The sequence below is a fragment of the Pinus tabuliformis genome, chromosome 3_1 (genome assembly GCF_031772625.1).
Source record: "Pinus tabuliformis cultivar Carrire ecotype Pingquan chromosome 3_1, CPIR1, whole genome shotgun sequence".
Taxonomy (NCBI): domain Eukaryota; kingdom Viridiplantae; phylum Streptophyta; class Pinopsida; order Pinales; family Pinaceae; genus Pinus; species Pinus tabuliformis.
The window spans coordinates 366,672,755-366,693,246 of NC_142301.1; the positions used below are offsets into that span (position 1 = coordinate 366,672,755).

The 20,492-nt window shown below is 35.8% G+C and overlaps 1 pseudogene; it reads right to left on the reverse strand.

Annotated features, from left to right (window-relative positions):
- Positions 1-19,111: 19,111 nt before the first annotated feature.
- Positions 19,112-19,753, reverse strand: LOC149187214 (dirigent protein 22 pseudogene; annotated as a pseudogene).
- Between the last annotated feature and the right edge of the window lie 739 nt (positions 19,754-20,492).

The following is a 20,492-nucleotide window of genomic DNA, read 5'->3' on the forward strand; positions in this document are numbered from 1 at the left end:
TTCTAGCCATCTCAAACATTATCAGTCGCTGGTACAGGAACTCACCTCCCACTTTTCGGCATTCAATATTTCTTCCATCCCCAGGTCTCAAAATTCAGCAGTCGACTTGCTAGCCAATGTTTCTTCCAAGCTCCTACCTTCCGAAGATTATAGCCCAGATAGATTTTCAGTAGAATTACTTTTCAGGCCATCGATTCCTGACAATGTCACTAGTTGGAGAGTATCAACCACAATGAAGACATTTTACAATTTTTAGCTTCCGAAAAGTCCTATGATGATCAAATCATTGAGGAAAACGAGCATGACCTTCAAATGAGAGGTAAACACGAGGAAAATTCAATCCCAAAGCCTATGGTGAAGCTTGAGGATCTTTACGATATTAAAGACAGGTTTAAACCTGTGACCAATACAAAGCTTCAAAGTTCCACCTTAAGGTTTGAATTGATAAACCTTGGCACTGAGCAAAATCCTCAAAACATTAATATAGGATTAGGACTTTCTGTCGAAGAAAAGGAAGCATTCATTAGACTGTTATGGAAAAATAAACATGTTTTTGCTTGGAAATATGACGATTTAAAGACATACGATACATCCATCATCCAGCATACCATTCCAATGGTTCCCGAACAGAAACCAATTCAACAGAAGTTGAGAAAAATACATCCGAACTTAGAGAGTCAAATAAAATCGAAACTCAATAAACTCTTGAAAGCTAAGATTATTTTTCCCGTTCAGCACTCAAACTGGGTCTCCAATATGGTGCCTGTCAAAAAGAAAAATGGTGACATCAGGATTTGTATAGATTTCAAAAATTTGAATAAGGCAAGCCTAAAAGATAATTTCCCATTACCTACTATGGAGCAGATACTCCAATAAGTGGCAGGCTCTGAGTTGATGTCCTTTTTAGATGGTTTTTCAGGATATAACCAAGTTTTGGTCCATCCTGATGACCGACTCAAAACCACATTCAGAACAAAATGGGGAACTTATGCTTATCAAAAAAAGCCTTTCGGACTTATTAATGCAGGAGCCACGTTCCAAAGAGCGATGGATATAGCTTTCAAAGGATTGATTAGTAAAACAGTAGTTGTCTACTTAGACGATATTACTTTATTTTCTAAAAAGAAATCCAATCATTTGCATGATTTAAATCAAATCTTTCAACGCTGCAAAAGGTACAGTATTTCATTTAATCCTAAAAAATCCTTCTTCGCTCTTGACCAAGGAAATCTCTTAGGCTTTATTGTTTCTAAAGATGGCATTTATATTGATCCGGACAGGACTAAAGAAATCTCTGAAATCCCTTTCCCTCATAATAAAAAATCCATGCAGTCATTTCTAGGCCAAATCAATTTTGTCAAAAGATTTGTTCTAGACATTTCTCAAATCATTTTGCCACTTCAAACTATGATTAAGAAAAATTCAGTCTTTAGATGAGGACCAGCAGAAAAGGAAGCGTTTGATTTAATCAAAAAATCAATAATCAATGCCCCCGCTTTAAATACTCCTAATTTTTCTAATCATTTCACATTGTATACTATCACATCCGATTTGTCTTATGCAGCAGTACTCACACAGATTAACAATCACAACTTAGAAGCACCCATTTCATTCTATAGTTCAAATCTTCACGGTGCTGAATTGAATTACTTCGAAGTAGAAACACAAGCCTTTGCGGTATATAAAGTTGTCAAACATTACAGACACTTCCTTTTAAAAGTCCATACAAAAGTTATAGTTCCTTTCCCTGCAGTAAGGAAACTATTAATCCAAAGGGAATTAGGTGAAAAAAGGGAAAATTGGGTTACAACACTTCAAGAATATGACTTGGAAATTAAACCAGCAAAGATTGTTAGAGGCCAAGGATTTTGCAGGTTATTGGCAGGAGCATCCAACATTCAAGAATCAGGTGATACAGATCAAACCGAAGAGATCAACCAGATAAGTATTACTGATTCTGAATCATAATATGCTGACTTAATCTTTTATTTGAAAAATGGATATGCACCTCCTAACCTGTCTTACAAAAACAAAAGGGCCATTAGATTAAAAGCAAAAAATTTCACAATTATTGATGATGTGCTTTTTAGGTAAAATTATGATTCAATCTTATTAAGATGCTTAGAAAAACCTGAAGCACAAAAGGTTTTGCAGGAATTACTTGATGGACCAGCAGGAGGACATTTTGGAGCTGACACAACAACCCACAAAATCATTCATGCTGGATATTATTGGCCCACTCTGTTTAGAGATGCTCATGAATATGTAAGGAAATGCCGAAATTTTCAAACTTCTAGTGGAAGACAAAGAAAGCCAACTTTCCCTTTGCAACCAGTCAACATTGAACAACCATTTGAGCAATGGGGATTGGACATCATTGGAGAAATTACTCCACATTCTTCCAAACAGCATAAGTATATCCTTACCGCTACTGATTATTTTACTGAGTGGGTTGAAGCAATTCCTTTAAAGACAACAAGTTCTGAGGTAATTATAGAATTCATAGATCAATTCATCATTACCAGGTTTGGTGTCCCAAATGCTCTTGTTTTTGATAATGCATCTTACTTCTCAGGCAATGCTATGTTTGATTTCGCTATTAAAAGAGGATTTAAATTGAAATATTCTGCTAATTACTATCCCCAGGGTAATGGTTTAGCAGAATCCATAAATAAAAATCTGATTAAAATTATTAAGCGGACTATCGAACAGAATCATAAAAAATGGCACAAATCCTTAATATTTGCACTGTGGGTTGATAGGATAATGCAGAAGGCTTCCATAGGTTCTTCTCTATTCAATCTTGTGTATGGAAAAGAAGCAGTGCTACCAACAAATCTTCTCCTTCCTTCTCTAGCCCTAGTTCAGTTTATTGAGGAAAGCCCCTCTTCTTCTATTCAACTTAGACATGACCAGATTCTAAAATTAGAAGAGGAAAGAGAAAAAGCCAAGGTTATTCATGTAAAACATCAGCAAATTATCAAGTCATCCTTTGATTTAGCCTCATCCGGTTCAAAACAATTTCAAGTCGGTGATTTAGTTGTGAAATGGGACAAAGCCCATGAAGATAAGGGAAAACACACCAAGTTCCAGAAGATGTGGCTTGGTCCATTTCAGATCTGTGAGAAGATAGGCCATTCGACCTTCATATTACAAGATTTATCAGGTTTGAGAGATTCTCTACCTGTTAATGGCCTTATCTTAAAAAAATTCTTCAATTGAGGAGGTAACCCCTTCTCCTTTTTAGTTTAGTAGAATTTTGTAGTTTGTAGGACCATTAGAAAATAAAGTTGTAAGGTATCTTCCATTGACCTTTGTTGTAGTTAAAAGTTGTTCAAAGGAAGTAGTGTTGATATTTGCTTTTAAAATAATAAAAATCTTAAACAAAAGGGATAATTTCTAGGAAACTAGGTATAATTGCATTCTGAAACCACACTTCAATTTTTGTGAACGCTTCTCAATGTTTAGAAGTATTGTAATTCATTTTTTTTTCAAATTGGTCACAAAAAGGTTATCAATATCAAAATAGGAAGTAATCCAACTTTAGCATCTTTAACTCTTACCTTGTCATCCAGTTACTCTTAAGGAGAAAATTGTCCATCCCACTCACCAAGGCTTATGATTACTAAGAGTGTAATTCTAAAATATTTGATATAAAAGATAAGAGGTCTTATTACAAGCCTACTTACCATGACCATAGGGAAAATAGTTTAACCGACATTACCAATACTGCATACCAAAACAGGTTAATGGCTTAGAATTATAAGACAAGGGGTCTCATCACGAGCCAGCGTGTTTGGTTAAATTACTACCAGTGAATGGTATTGTCACTCAGCTAGTCACCAAACTAGGACAATGGCTTTTTATCTTACAAAATAACAGAAAAATAGAAAAGAAATGCAAAATGTGAAAAGCATGTTTTGAATTCATTCTGTTAATCATACTCTGAAATGGATGGGACAATGGACAATAACATGGTTAAAAGGTATCCCTGTCGAAACTATGAATGTTTGCTGGCAGCAAAGGCTCTACCTATGACAAAGGAGTCAATTCTAAAAGCTGATTTGGAAAGGTTTTCTGTTTTATCATTATCAACCAATAGAGGCCAATTTAAAACTTAGAATGTATCTAATTTTAAACAAGAGAGGAAATTAGCAAAAATAGTTTCATTTTATTTGGAAAGCATATATACCTAGTTATATTAGAATTTTCCCCTTTGATGAGATTCCTATTTTGAAAAAGTTTAAGTATTTTCGTACTTTTCAGAGATAACTATTTCTTCCAGCAAATCACCAATTCTTGTGCTCTACAACAACCCCCCATTTCATATCAAGTTTACTCTAAAAACTATAATATGAAATGGGCCCCTCTTAATTTTAATTGGTATCAATTTAGTATTATTCAAAAAGATCTGAAAACAAAATGAAAACATTACAAAACCTTTTTGAGAAACCAATTAATCGGTCTTATAATATAAATGAGTAATCTTTTATCATTGCGATAAAGCAATCGCCAGATCGCATGTCGCAATGACAAAGGAGGCATAACTTAAAGACCCATTAGTTTTCTCCGACGCGACAACACGCAATAGGCTATCAGATATCGGCAATAACGAGTTATCATGACAAAACTCCCGTTCGCTCCGATGCGATGCAATATTGCTATCGGCGATCAGAGATGTACCATGCATGCTTTTCAAAGTTCTCAGTTAATACTCCCGATGCGATGCAATATTGCTATCGGAAATCGAGGATTCCAAAAGGAACCAATATAACGATTTAAGTTTTCCCCGACGGCCGATTGCGATAAAGCTAAAAGCGCGAATTTCAAAGAATTGATAAAGCAGGGATATTACGATTAATTCGTATTAAAGGACTTATCTTCCCAACAGTGATTCACCTGCGCTCAACCGCCAAAACTTCCAAGGCACGCTTAAACGAATCATTCAGCCAATAAACAATATGATGGGCATTTAAAGGATTGACAGGTTTTAACGGCCATTTAATGGAATAGTAAGTCTAAAAAATCTTTTCACAGATTGTATCTACGGCCACTTTAAGTTAATCCTTCATCATGCATTGATTAATATATCTCGCTCAATTTTGGTTTGCGCTACCAATTCTCTGTATTACGTTCATTTTCACTCCTGTGCAGAACTCTTCCGAAGAAGTAGATTTAAGCAGAATGGGAAAGAAGTCTAAGAAGACTGCAATAGCCTCCGCTTTGCCAGTCACGTGACAACTCATCACTGATCCAGAAACTAAAAGAAAAGGATTGATATGTGACACTACATGTCTAGGACTCGGCAAAACTACTTGGCAAAGTACCTATAATTTGATTGAGGCCAAAGAACCCGAGGTGACAGCAGTACAAGCCACAGTAGATACCACTCGAAAATTTGATGCTACTCTAAAGGATTTAGCCGACTCTTTCCTTCATCTGATAGCAGCTTAGGAACAAATTCTCCCATATACGGATGTAGTAAGGTGGGCTACTGAGGAAATCCCAATCACAGATAGAATCTTTTGCACCAGAGATGGGAGAATCTTCAGTTCATTTCAAACTAATGATTTGAGGCAAATTTATCATTTGCCTGTACCAGAGAAGAAGTACAACAAGGCATTCCTGGAGAAATTCAGAGAAGAAAACGAAATTGAATCCGAACCATTCGGGATTGGAGGCAAAATCCTGCAAAACACAAGCATGAATCTTTGGGTAAGTACTCTATTGATTCTCTATGTTCTCCTTATTGTTATGTTGGGATAATGATGTGTAGATTGTGGGGGTTACACGATTCTCCAAATTTCACTATAGAAATGGTTCCTTTGATGGAGGCGGCATGTAATAGTGAAATAATGGATTGGGAAACTATACTGTGAGATAAGCTAGCAACCGCAGTTCTTGATTTTAGAAGCAAAACCCACGTCACTGAAAGGCTTATTCCCCCATTCTACTACAATGCTTATATCCTGGACACCCTGTGTTTTAATTCTGAATTTCCCGTGCTTGGATGGAGGTGGACTCCACAAGACACCATTCCCATTCACATATACCATCAGAAGTTGTGGAAAACTTACTATAAGCACCATTTATACCAAGTCTGCAATGGCTTTATGTTACCCATTCACTACTCTATTTTTGATAAACCTGCTCTTAAGATTTCCTACCAAGCAGGGGTTGATTTAACATCCATAGGAAGATGGTTCGGAGAGGAAAAGTTTACTTATATAAGAATTTTCGGCAGCCAAGCTAAACCTCATGTCCTTTCTTTGTACATACCTGATAAACTATTGGCTAGGGAGATAGCCTATCAGATTATGTCCGAAGGAGTTACACAAACTCTAAAGAAAAATAAGAAGCAGGTTTGGCCCTCTTTTCCTCTGAGATGCGGTGTCTACGCTTTGCATGATTTTAAACATGCAGAGAAAGAAGCTGAAAAGATGAAGGCATTAACTTTAGCAACTCTCCCTAATAGGAGATTTGATCCAAACAAAGTCGCCTATAATGCACTTGAACAGGCCAAATTGACAAAGTTTGATCATAAAGAAGATAAGCTCGATGACCTATTCTCCTCAGCCGAGTCAATGTCCCAAGTTAAATCGCTGGCTAGAATGGAATACAAAGATGACGAGTTAGTTGAATTCAACAGACTTAGAGAACAAAGGTTGCAAACTCTGCCTCTAGATCTGTTAGCAACAACCCCAACGACAGAATCAAGCGAGCATGAGCAGCAACTCACTAAGGAACCTCCTGTTACATCAAAAGAACAGGAGGAAGTGCATATGAGAAAACAAGAGGAAACCCAGACGAAAGAGCAGGAACTGAGCACCATAGAGGTGAATGTAGATGCTCAGATTGACCCGAAATTGCTCCAGGAATGGCAGCAATTCGAATCAATCATTAGCAATCTTGAGTGCTCTAAGGAAGCCAAGACATCAAAAGTGGCTGACACACAGGAGACAACTTCAAAATAGGTTCCAAGTGGAACCAGCGGCCTACCCAGTTCTAAAGAAGTAGAGATAATCCCAAAGGATCCCTCCGATCAGATTATTTTGCAAGTAGAAGAAATTCCTCCCTTAGATGTCTTCTATAGCCCAAGACACAAGGCTGTGGTAAAGTGACAGCCTTAAAGGAGAAGGACTAATCAACCTTCCCTATTCCCAGAACAAACAATGACGAGCAACGTGGTTTGGAAAGAGTACTTTGACCCCTCTGATGACCTAACAAAACTATCCCAATATGCTGGAGCCTATTCGGCAGCGACAATAGACAAGGCATCAGAGGTGAGTAATTTATTAAAAACAAAAGACCAGGAGATCTTTTCACTACAAGCACAACTATCGGAGGCACAGCAGAAGGCGGAGCAAGCAGAACGGCAATTGTTTACACAATAGCAAATAAATAATCAATTGACTAAACAATTGCAGGAAGAGAAACAGAGGATTGATTACAGCGCAGTTCAAAAACAGAAAGAGCTGTCTGAGGCATTGGCACAACTAAAAGCAGTGAATGAACAAATGCTGAAGTCGAAAGATGAGCAAATTGCTCAACTATCAGCCCAGCTAGAGAAAACAAAGAATCTTCCACAACTAGCTGAATTCATAGCAGAGGCATTATAGATAAACAAGGCATTGATAACACAGATAAAGCTTTTATGTCAACAAATCACCCAGGCAGAACTTTTATGCGAGTTGACGACATCAATAAGTGAAAAATCGGAAAAAGCTAGAACAGACTTGGATCAAGCCGATGAAACACTAACTAATTTTCTTGAGTGGCAAGACACCGATCAGGGACAGACAGCTAATTTACTAAAAATCCTGGAATCACATAAGGAAATATTATTTACGGAATGGCAGTCCCAGTTAATGAAAGCAGAGAGAGCAATTTCAAGATGCAAATTAACCACAAGTAATTTGGTTGAATTGGTTAATAATACTCTCTACTCGTCTAACATGATTTCTCAATGTACTCCAGGTAAATTGACAGTGGCTAAAACATTGGAGTAGTCATGTTATCTGGAACTAGAGAAAAATGGGAGATTAATCGCAGGAATTAACAGTTTGACATGGGACACCTATTGGTTCTTCTTAGTCAAACCATACAGCCAGAGAGCCGCCCTCAAATGCCCCACAGATGCAATCGGGTATATCATTCCCGATATACAGGATGCCACCTATGTTGCCCAACTCAATTCTCGTCTCAACAGACCACCAGAAGTGGAGCCAATGCTTGCGATATGCCAGCTCAGGTTTAAAGGCAAACAGCCTAAATGATGATTCATGCCACCGACTGCCAGATTACCGTGAAGGAGATATTCAGAATCAAATGATACCAATTAAGTAGGATTTCAGTTTCATAGGTAGTTAGATTAATTAAGTATTTATAGACCCTTTCATGTATTTAGAAAGGGTCGTAAGTTTTGTATATGACTTAAAACCTGAAGTTACACTACTGTACTTCAGGCATATTCTTTTATAAAACTGGGCCAATCATTCTGATTTTGACAAAGAAGCTTTTATAGGAATGTGCACTACTGTCTTTGTTTGAAAGTATTTCTGAGTTGGAAGAAGAATTTCAAATAGCGATTGATATTGGGAGTGATTAGCAGCTCATATGGTACTATTATCTATGTCTGAGTTCATTCTTTTTATATGAATAGTCATTTGATCGCTTTTGCTAATCGGATATATGTATGTGTTTTTAACAACATTCTTTATTCCTTCCACTATTGGATGTTTACAGTATGCTTTCCTTTTGCTCATATATGTATCGATAATATAAATGCTAAGTGTAGCAATATTGTGTTAATCACTTTGTTTAACTATTTAAACAAAGTAATCATTGAATGAATAAATGTCTATGTTTATTAGATAGAGTCATCTATATGCTTGTCAATAGACAAAGATCATCAAGCGCTACATTTCAAAGAATAATAGTTCTCAGGATTAGTAGTACTTCTTTTATTTTTGCTGATAGATTAAGTTATTCACCTATCGTTAGATTAGATAATCAATCGTTCATCCACCCCTTTTATTCATTATTGGGAAACTGGTCCCATTATACCCAGTCGGAGCCACCATTCCAAACGGAAAAAGAGCTGTATTAAGGTCCGGACCGGGTGGTTATCCCCCAATGTTGATACAATGATTTTCGGGGCATCAACAACTATATAATTCGAGCTGCCATCAAGAGCATACTCAAGTCTTAAACCATTAAATGCCATTGGTGAAATTTGAGATTTGATAAGAATTCGAATTCTATAATGAGGAACTTGAAACTTCTAACTTCGAACTTCTTTGTATACTGTTCTTCACTTTGATCACCTTTGCTCCGATACCATATAGAAATTCCCACTGTAGATCACCTGATAATGCAATACACTAAAGAAAAATACTTGATCTACTTCTACAAACAAACCTGCAGAAGCTTAATCGATTATGAGCAAGATCAAATAGAACACATATAACTGAGAATGAGAAATCAATCACACATGAACACGAAAGAATAATCAGGGGAAAATCTTAGCTAAAAACCCCGATCTCTGTAATATCATACAAGTGGAAATATGTCTGGATTATACAAAGCTTTAGCTCACAAGATATCCATCTCTCAGTACAATTCTACAATACAGCTCACGGAATGAATATACACAACATATGCCTTCCCCCAGCCCTCCAAGCCTCCTATTTCCTTGCGCAATTTCTCTTGGGGTTCAAGGCTGCCACCTGTGTGAATGGGCCTCATCACACACTCATCAAACTCGAAAGTAACTGCGCAATTTCCAAGGAATGAATTCCTTCTACGTGCAAGAGATATCCTCAATGGAATATTCTTGCAACTGATAGTACACTGTCCCATCATCTGTTCTCAACTGGGTCTCTGACTGAACTGACATGCATGAGTTATTTATGAGAGAATATTTAGTTATCTAAAGTGCAGCAGTTACATGCATGTATGCATTAACTAACTGAACTCAAAATCACTTCAACAAACTGTTTGAACTAATCTAACTGTATTTAACTCAATTAACTGAGCTAACTATTTACAACTCAAGGTACAACTCATCCTAATCTCCTTTAATCAAGGGATAACTTTCTCAATCAAAGGGGAAACTGTTGCATGTCTTCACATAGACTTCATGTTTGATTTTCTACAACTAATCAACTCAAGATGAATTAATTAATTATTTTACAAACAACTACTAAGATCAAATTCGAATTTTAATTCTCAGTTTTAGTTTAGGGACTAACTAAAATTGGAATGTATCTCGAAATTTTATTTATAGCGGTGCTATTTTTAGCACTTCTATTTTTAGCATTTCTTGTTGCTATTTTCAACAAGGGGTATTCACCAAAAGAAGGCATTGACTGTGAAGAAACCTTTGCTGCCGTAGTTAAACTAAATACCATCAGAATGTTGACTTCTTTAGCTACTAAGAAACATTGGATGACTCACCAACTAGATGTAAAGTCTGTTGGAAATAATACTTGTTGGGGGGGAGGGGGGGGCGTGAATCAGTATTATCAAGTCAATAATATTTCATTTCCATAATTAGATTCATATACACTAATTTAGTTAATGGAACTTGCGTGTATATGCAATTGTATTTAAGGCAACTAGCATATATCCTGCAAACTTATGATTCAATTAAGTTATCATGTGTTGATCTTTACTCAGTGCATCAGAACCATACAAACAGTAACGAGGTGCAGTAAAACAGAACAAACAATCACACACACATGAAAACAAGATATAAGGTGGAAACCCAATGTGGGTGAAAACCACCTGCTGCAGTCATCTCTATCTTCTTTTTAATAAGAAACTTCTTTTTACAATTTTTGTATTGGTGCAGTCTTATACCAGTATGCAGGCTTCTACCTGCAAAAGGCTACAACCTTCTCTTGTTCTCCAGCTTCTCCTGGAAGGGAGCTACAACCCCCTAGCTCTTGTACTAGCTTATATGTTTACTAGCACGTAGGTGTCAGCCTACAGAAGGCTACAACCTTCTCTTTTCTTCCAGGGACCACGTTTCATAAATTTTCAAACTGGATTCGTCAATAAAATCATTCAAACATCAAATACATCTACATCAATCAATCTCCTTTGTACCAACCACAACTGAATTAATCAATCACTTTTCAGAATGCTGTGACCAGAATACAGTACCCAGAAACAGTAACCAGAACCTAGAACACTGTAACAGCAACCAGAAGTAGCTAAAGCATATTTTATGAGGTATATGCTACTTCAATGTGTCAAACCTGCGTGCATATGCACTTTTCTCAAGGCGAACTTGCGTACAGATCTACAAATCAATTTTAAGATGTATACGCTGTTTTGATATGCAGAACCAGCGTATATACGCGCCTTTTCTAACGTGAACCTGTGTACAGATCTATAAATGATGATTTAATATTTACAACAGTTCCAAACTTCAGTTATACCCAGATCATGATATTTATAGCCTACAACATGCACAGTTATTCAGATAAAATATCAAAACACACAAAGATACTTCACTTCAAGCTTTAAGATCTTGACCCATCATTAGATCGTATCCTTCCTCAAGTGCTAAGGTTCATTCTTGATTCAGATCCAGCTGTGCACCATAACCCAATAACCTGTATTCTAGATCTTGCTCTTCATTAGATATTCAATACATGAGCTCTTTTGCCTAATGATCTTCTCCTCCTTTTATAGTCTTAGGCCTTACTCAATACCATGGACCAAAACCACTTAGAACCAATACCCTAGACCAAATACCTGGGGTCAACACTTCGGACATGATACCTTGGACCAATACCATGGATCAAAAGACCATGGACCAAAACTAAGTTTTCCAACATGTACGTGCCTTTCCTTCCGTGAAAGTGCATGTGTACGATACGCGCCTTTTGGTCTGCGAACCCATGTGTACACGCGCCTTGTTCAATGAGGAACCTGTTTATACCTCTCTTTCTTCATTCTGAGATTCTGAACTATGATCTATCATCTGAGTGAGTTGCCATCAACGACAACACCTGTGTCATAGTGCCAAATCTATGTCATAATGCTAACAATCTCCCCCTTTGGACTTGATGGCAACCCCAAGTCACTGTCACTCTCCCACTTTGTCATCAAGGGAAAAGGGTTATGCCCCCCCTGAGTAGATGCTGAATGCTCTGATATGCTGAAGAGTATTGATTGAGCTCCATGCTCCCCCTGAAAATAAGCAAGGTCTGAAAAAAGATGCTCTAATAGAAGAACATGACTCTATACATCAAAAATGACCTTCCTATTACCAATGACTCATACATACATCCACCTCCCAACCAAGTGGGGATATACCAAGTTTGACTCATCCACCCAACCAAGTGGGGATATACCAAATTTTTATACATGTCAAAACAATAACATTACATCATCCATCCCATGCATAGTGGGGAACCAAAATAGGTCATTTCATGACCTTGACATTAAAAGATATACATGACATAGAGACCAAATATCTGAAACAAGACCATGATAGTTATCAACAATTATCATTAACAACATCTGTCAATCACCCTCCAGACTAGCAACCATGATCTCCCCCTGAACATGTTCCACCTGCATCAAAACAAATTTTGAATTTGTACCAAGATCTTCTAAGATAATGCCAACAATGCATTATTAAAAGTATATGCTCCCCCTTTTCCAGATGATCACTATCAAACCCATATCAGACTCCTTTCATCCCGAGTTTGGCTCATTATTTTTCTTCAAACCAACATATATGTGACTGTATCCACAGAAACCAGCATATGTACGTGGATACGCTTCATGGAACTCGCGTATAACCACTTTTCTCTGAAACAGATAAGTTCTAACTGTAAGATGATGCATCAACTACTCCCAGATTCTGTCTGAGATATTCAAATGTCTCTCTGGGTAGTAGTTTGGTGAATATATCAACAACCTATTCTTTGGAGGTAACATACTCCAATTTGACCTTTTATTCAAGAACTTGTTCACATAGAAAATGATATTTGATGGGTATGTGCTTGGTCTTGGAATGCATCACTGGATTCTTTGAAATACTGATTGCACTTGTATTATCACATAGAATGGAGATGGGTGGAGTACATGTGATTTGAATGTCTTGCAATGTTTGCATCATCCAAAGGAGTTGTGTGTAGCAAGATGCAGCGACCACATATTCTACTTCAGTTGTAGATAATGCAATTGAACTGTGTTTCTTTCTGAACTAAGACACTAATCTAGAACCCATATAGAATGCACCACCACTAGTGCTTTTTCTGTCATCAATTCTTCCTGCCCAATCTGCATCTGTATATGCATGAAGTGTAAGATATGTATCTCTAGGATACCATAGACCAAAATTTTGTCTTCCTTGAAGATATTTGAAAATCCTTTTAAAAACCTGAAGGTGTGATTCCTTTGGATTGGCTTGGAATCTTCCAACTATTCCCACTACATGCATGATGTCTGGTCGAGTACCTATTAGATAAAGCAGACTCCTAATCATGGATTTGTAGGTTGGTTGATGTATTGTTGTTGATTCATCATTTGAGCTAAGATTCCATCCTGTTACCATTGGGGTACATACTGGTTTAGAATCTTCCATGCCGTATTTTTTCAAGATCTACTTGAGATACTTGGTTTGTGACAGAAAAATACCATCTTTATTTTGTTGAAGTTGTAGACCAAGAAAATATGTGAGCTCACCAAGCAGGGACATTTCAAATTCTTGTTGCATTACCAAAGCAAAGTTTTGACTCATGGCTTCTTCATTGCTGCCAAAAATGATATCATCAACATACACAACAAGTATTAGCAATTTATTATTGTCAATATTTGTATATAGATTGCTATCAGCTAATCCTTTTGAAAAACCTTGTTGATGGAGGTATTTTTCAAGACAGTAATACCAGGCCCATGGAGCTTGTTTTAGACCATAGAGAGCCTTTCTGAGTCTGCATACAAGTTTTGGATCATTTCCAAGGATGAATCCATTTGGTTGCTCAATAAATACTTCTTCTTCTAAGTCCCCATTAAGAAAGATAGATTTTACATCCATTTGATATACTTTGAATTTCTGAAAACTAGAAAGAGAAAGAAACATTTTTATGGCTTCAAGTCTAGCAACAGGTGCAAAAGTTTCTTCAAAATCTATACCTTCTTATTGAGCATATCCTTTACAAACAAGTCTGGTCTTGTTTTTAATAACTTCACCATTTTCATTCAGCTTGCTTTTGAATATCCATTTGGTTCCTATGATATTCTTATCATGAGGTCTAGGAACTAATTCCAAAGTATTGCTCTTTTCAATTTTCTCAAGTTCTTCATTCATGGCCTTGACCCAATTTTCATATTTGCACGCTTCATTTACATTTTGAGGTTCGATGGAGGAAAGTAATGCTATATAGCTTGAAGCTTCTAAAATAGTTCTTCTTGTCTGCACACCTGCCTCTTTCTGTCCCAATATTTGAGTCTCTAGATGACTATTCTGAACATACCTGAATGGAGTCTTTTCTTCTGCCGTTATCTATTCTTCTGGTGCTTCATTGGTTTCTTCTTCAGAATTAGTCTGATTTGATGTGGAAGGATAATCCTCATCTTCTCCACAATCTTTGTCTTTTACCTGCTTTGGATTTTTGCATTCTTCATCAACCACAACATCAATACTTTCAATACTTTTCTCAAGTCTTTTATTATAACACTTATATCCTTTACTTCGAGAAGAGTAACCAAGGAGAATGCCTTCATCTGCTCTGGGTTCAAACTTGCCAAGTTTTTCATCAGTCCTTTTGATGTAACATTTTCTTCCAATAACTGTGAAGTATTTTACGGTAGGAGTCTTACCATACCAAAGTTCATGTGGAGTTTGAGTGCTATTTACCCGAACATTTTCTTTGTTGAGAATAGTGACGGCAGCTAATGCAGCTTCACCCCAAAAGGTTGCAGGAGTTCCAGAATCATCTAGCATAACACAAGCCATTTGTTGAACAGTTATGTTCATCCTTTATACCACTCCATGTTGCTGAGGAGTCCTTGCAGTGGAGAATTGCCTTTTTATTCCATGTTCTTCACAAAAGTCAAAGAATTCATTCGAGGTAAATTCCCCTCCTCGATCAGATTTGAGACATTTGATTTTTCAATCTGATTCATTTTCAACCAAGGCTTTGAAGGCTTTGAATTTTTCAAATGCTTCATCTTGATGCTTTAGAAGCCCTATCCAAAAAATTCTGGAAAAATCATCAATGAACAATATAAAGTATTCCTCTCCATGAGGTGACTTTTTCCTTGGTGGACCACATAAATCAGTATGAACAAGTTCAAGAGGCTTACTAGCTAATCCTTCCTTTTTAGGGAATTGAGACCTGGTTTGATTACCAAATTGACATGATTTGCATATTGTATTTTCTCAAATGTTGATATCAGGAAGATCACGAATAGCCTGGAATTTGCTTGCTTTTCTTATTTGAGAGAAGCTTAGATGCCCCAATCTTCTGTGCCATAGCCAGTGTTCGTCAATTCTGCTTAGATAGCACTATTGTTGTCCTCCCTTGAGTATATATAAGTTGTTCGGAGTTCTTATACCTTTGATTACGGTTTCTCCTATATCAAGCTCACGAACAACACATCCATTTGATCGAAATAGTACTTCATTTCCTTGATCAGACATTTGACTGACACTCAACAGGTTATGCTTTAGACCATCAACATACATAACGTTTCCAACTTTAACTTTTTCTTTTAAAAGAACAGAGCCTTTACCTTTTATGACAGCAAGAGTCTCATTTCCAAACGAGAGCTTCTTTTCCTTTTCTAAGGCATTATATGACTGAAGTTTTTCTTTATCACCTGTCATGTGTTTCGAGCATCCACTGTTGATGTACCACTGATTTTCTTGTCCTTCTGCATACAGGGATATACCACATCTTTCTATTTGTGGTTCTTTCTTTCTGCATATTTTGGGATTTAATGTAGTTTGCTCCTTCTGAGATGTTTGATGAAATTTACTCCTACATTCAGATTCTTCGTGATGAAAGTTGTTGCAGATAGGGAATTCTATTTCATTTTCAAGAAGAGAAAAATTATTGTAGGTCCGTTTCATGATCCCCATCACATTCCTTTGATTTCATGCTTCTCTAGTCATGATGGTCTTGTAAGAAACACATTGAGCAGCTTTGTGTCCAAAGTTATGACATGAAAAACATTGGCCATTAAAGAAGTTCCTGCGATTATCGAATCTACTGACCTGGTGATTGTAGTTGCTATTGATATTCATTCTTGAAGCAGATTGAGTATGATTTACTTGAGGTTTGTAGCTTCTGTTCATCCTTGAAGTAAATTGAGCCTGATTTACTTGGTGATCTACTCTATGCCTTTGTTGACTATTGTCAAACTGTTCACTGCTCTTTGCTACATCAAGATAACTTTTAGTGGAGGTTGACGACTTCTGTGCTTGGGATGATTCTTCAGCATATCCAAGACCTATCTTTATCAGAGGAGAATGCTACACTTTGATAATTTCATTTAAGGTTTCTGATCCTTTAGTAAATCTAAGATTGAGAGCTTTTGTTTTCTCAATATCCTTTCTTAGACCCACAATTTCACATTGTAGTTTTACATTGTGTTTTTCTCTTTCAGTAGGTTGGAATGTTAGAGTATCTATAATCATATTCTTTTCTTCTAAATAGACTTTTAGTTTAGAGATTTCTTCATAAAGGTCATCTTCATCTAAAGCATCCAAGAAATCATCATCTTCAAAAGCCATTAGAAGTCTATAGTCATTACTATTCTCATCTTCATCACTATTTGATAAACCATCACTATCTTCATGAGTATAGTAGCTCTTCTTACTTACACTTTGTTTTCTATTCCATTTTGTTGATTCCTTACCTTTATCAAGCTTATCTTTATGATGACATTTGGCAACATAATGACCGACTCTTACACAAGCAAAACATTTGAAAGGTAGTTTACCTCTGAATCTCCCGAAACCCCGTTGAAGGTTCTTGACAAAGTTTGCTTCTTCTTCTCCTTCTGAAATATGTCCTAATTCATGGAATTCTTCTCTTCTTGAAGATTTGAATGCGACTTCTCTCATATCTGATGGATCTCCTTTTCTCATTTCAAAAGTAGCTAAGATTCTGTGCAGCTTTGTCATAGTAATAGTCTAAAGATCTTGATTATCTTCTAGGGCAGATACTTTTGATTCAAACTTAGTAGACAAGGATCTTAAAACCTTTTCAACTAAAGTAACTTCTTTTATCTCTTCACCCAATTTCTTCATGCAATTAACAATCTCATCTATACGTAAGAAGTAACTAGCAATACTTTCATAATTGTGCATTTTGAGAGTTTCATATTGAATTTTGAGAGATTGTAGTTTTGCACGTTTTACCTGATTGTCTCCTTCATAGATTAGAATGATCTTGTCCCATATTTCTTTGGCAGTTTTGAGCTGCATAACTTTGACAAATTCTGATTGTGACAGACTCCCTAATAATGAATTGGTTTCATATTGCTTCTTAATAGTTTATACTATTATGTATAATAATTATTATAAATAAAGAATAATAGAAAATATTATTTTAATATAGATTAAATAAACACCTTTAAATATGTTATAGCCACTACTGGAGTTAGTTATATTTTGAATCAATCATATAACAATAAATTCTTTAAGAGGGCCCTTTATAACCATAGAGTACGCCGAAAACATATGATATCAAAATAAAGTTTATATAATTTTATTTTATGAAACAAAGGTTAGATGTATGTATTAATATGTATATATTTGTGAATAAAAATATGTCACATATTTATCTAATTCTCTATTTACATTTTGTGAGTTTAACCCCTATTAATAAAAAAAATTCTAATAGTTAAACGAATAAAAATCATCAATTAATATAATGATATTTACAAATAAAATTATACTTAAAATTTAAAATAAATTCAAAATAATAAATTTTTAATTTATAAATAACGATACACCAATACAAATTTAAACAATAGTTTTTTATTGTAATATACCAAAATTGAATTTCATCCTAAAATATATATCATCTATAATAAAATTCACTTTATAATTCTAAATATAAAACTTTAAATCTCAAAAATTCCCAACACTGTATTTAAAAAAACTAATAAATTATCATAACATTTAAAAAAAAATTAAGCAATTTGAGTTACTTATTTTCACCAATCTATATAAATATTCACAGATTTATTTAAATACTTTTTATTTTCAAATTTCTTCACTATCCTAAAATATAGATAACTATAAAAATACTAGATCTTCTATAAAAACATTAAAATATCAAATAATAAAAATAATTCTCTTTATAATTTAATTTACTTGTACTAAATAATAATAATGTTTTTATATAAAATTTAATTTTTCCATTTACCTTAAACATGTATATTAAAAAGCACAAATATGATAAATATACCTATACATAAAACTTATTTCTTCTCCTTGAAAATAAGTCTTCCCAATTAAAAAAAAATAAAAATAAAAAATTCTTTTAAACTTTTACTCTGATTAATTCTATTCTTATTTTAATTATGAAATTAATATATATATATATATATATATATATATATATATATAATTAAAAATATTAAAAATAATAAAAATATTATCTTTATCTAAATTAAACAAACACCTCTAAATAAAGTATAACGCCCAAGTATAACCACTACTAGAATTAGCTATATTTTGAACCGGCTATATCAGAATAAATACTTTAAGACGGCACTTTATAACCATAATCTACACCGAAAACATATGATATCAAAAAAAAGTTTATATAATTTATTTTAGGACTGTTAGGATAAAAGGATGAAATGCCATCTAATATCACGAGATTTCTGTTGTATGGGAATGAAAGCGTTCTCACAAAAAAAATATTTTCTGCCTTACAATTTCTGGAACCCCAATGGCACCCAGACGAACTCAGTGGTGATCCCGAGATCAAGGATATCTCGGATTTTTAAAGGACAGCCATAAAACAATCAAGTCAATCCTTACATTCCATGAACACTCTTCAAGGGTTTTCAATGTTTTATTCTAGTATGAAAAATAATAAAAATAAACCCTCAAACCTCTACGGCCGTTCTTAATTATATAAATAGCCAATGCCCACTGGGTATAATGATAAAATTATATCCTAGGCGGGGACGAGTAATGGAGCACTGTGACGTTGTATTCAACGACTGCATTGCCGGACTTTAGATCGAAGGAATGAGTGCGTGCGAGTGCGTAGCCTTGACCCAATCGAAACAATCCGCTCCCTCCAACGATGGGCATTTCTCTTACTTCATCGAAAACCCCGTTCTTCCCCACCATTGAAAGGGTGCTGCCGTTGTACTTGCCACTCTCGAAAACAAACGTTGTTACCATAAGCAGATGAACTTTCTCTTGGCACGATGAAACGTAGATACCCTGCGCTCTGCCAACCATTTTGGAGGTCGCTTCAGGCCCTTCGGTAAGCCAGTCGTCCATAACCCTAACCATGCCGAACTGAGTAAACGAAGAGTTCGTTGAGGGAGCAGACGCCACCTCCACGGCCGTCACATTTGTACCCACCAGTAAGTCGTGGAAATAGAAATGCAGGTGGGTTACCTTCAACAGCCCTAGTTTCGGTTTTGCCTCTACCTCCGCTATGTTAAGGTAAGCCAACAACAGTACAATGGTCACTGTAATAGTTGCTGCCGAATATCCCATGTTCGCCATCTCTCCAAAATAAAATGCCTCAACGCCGACGACGAGAGAACTGTGTATGGTGATGAAAGGCTAGCCCCAATTTTATAAAGCGGATGCCCGTGATGAACACGTTTATTTTGGGGGCCACTGTTGTATTTTCACTGTTATTTTATCTTGGGTTGCCACGACCTTCTAGAAATTTTGTTGTAGTTCTACTAGTATTTTGTCTTGGGTCGACAAACCTTCTAGCGATTTTGTGGTGCGCATGGAATTTGTTGTTTTAAGGCCACATTTTCTGCCCTATAACGTGAACCGATGGACTTTTCCATCGCGTGGTAGAATAGATGGAAGACTTCAATTTGTTTTTCCCCTTAAGAAAGATCGCCCACGTAGAATTTGTTTACATGTATGGCATTCTTTGGTGTAAGAACTAGAACCTTTGGAGTGTCATTCTTTGGTGTAACGGGTCTCTTACGCTACCTCGTCGTTTCAGGTAACCTGAACTTTTCTAAATCATTGACTCAGAGGTTTAGTTTTTTGTGAGTGGGAATGACGTTCACGAGGTCATTAGGGAAGAACGACTAAACTCCAATGCCCCGGTCTTTAGCATTTCAGACAGCAAGTGAATACGTAGTGGTAGTGGTAGTGTTTAATTATTATTTTTAAGTGTGAATAAGAAATATGAGAGGTTTTTCATAGTTAAAAACATGAGAATTGTTAATTCATGTTCTAATTTAATATATTTTGTGATAAGAAATATGAGATTTTTTCCATATGATAATTCATT